Here is a 1,155-nt window from a genome sequence, read left to right as displayed (position 1 = left end):
TGTTGAGAGCCATGCAGGAAGAGTTATGTTAAATATTTAGGGTATATTTTAAGCCAACAGGGCAGAAAAAAGATGAAGGTAGAAAAAGAGTGATTTTATAAGCATTAAATTTAGTTATGAAAATAAATATGTTGCAGTTCTTAGGGATAATAAAGTACTGTAGGTAATGGATCACATACTACGCAACATATATAAAATTATTGATGAGACTGAGTTAAGATTAACCCAGGTTATTGTTAGATAAAATACAGTGGACTCCCGAAAGAGAGATTTCATTAGTACAGAAAACATATGCTATGTTTAGCAGCGTTTTGGCCTTATCTAATCATTTGAAGGTTTGTCTTCAAATAGTAGAAAGATGACAAGAATATATGGCATCTGTTGTGACCCAGGGTCATTGAGAGTATTGGGTTAATTAAGTTGAACTATATAATTATCTTATAGGTTACTACATAGAAATGTTGAGTTCTATAAAATGCATTAGTGTAAACAGGGAGACAGTGAGACAGTCAGTCAATATTTGGAGACAGAGACCATATCTGGTACTGTCAATATTAGCTGCGGCAACAGGAAGCAGATGCGGAAGCGAAAAAGGCTGGTTTTAAACCACAGCCATTAAAAGCAGCAGTTAAGAGGAAGTTAAACATAGACATAACTACATTGAAAGAACTGAGACAGATAGTGGCCCATGTGCAAATGTATTAGGTCAGTTAGACACTGACACAGGAGTAGGGGAATGGGACTTTAATAAATAATGCAAAGAGTGGACACCTAAAATTTCAGGATGGACTTTAAAAAAAGGATATGAAAATAATAAACCACATAGGGATAAATATGCTTACAAGGAGAATAAAATCTCCTCAGCTTATCGGACGCAAAAGAATTATAAGTAAGGGGAGTCATAAAAAATGAACAATTTTTTGGTTCCAGACCAAATAGAGAGAGTCAGAACACACAGAGGCAGTAATAGCAGCCCTAGACAGACTCAACAGAGCAGGCATGAAACTGAACTTGACAAAGAGCCAAATAGGTCGAGAGGAAGTGAACTTTCTCGGTTTCATTATAGGCACTGGAATCACCGCAAGCCAAAATTTCTTTGAAAAAGTAGCAGAGCTCAGCAAGCCAAAAACAGTGAATGAGATACAGAAATGCCTA

This window comes from Oncorhynchus masou, chromosome 12 (assembly GCF_036934945.1).
Source record: "Oncorhynchus masou masou isolate Uvic2021 chromosome 12, UVic_Omas_1.1, whole genome shotgun sequence".
In the NCBI taxonomy this organism is placed as follows: domain Eukaryota; kingdom Metazoa; phylum Chordata; class Actinopteri; order Salmoniformes; family Salmonidae; genus Oncorhynchus; species Oncorhynchus masou.
Note: the sequence above shows the minus strand (reverse complement) of the source record.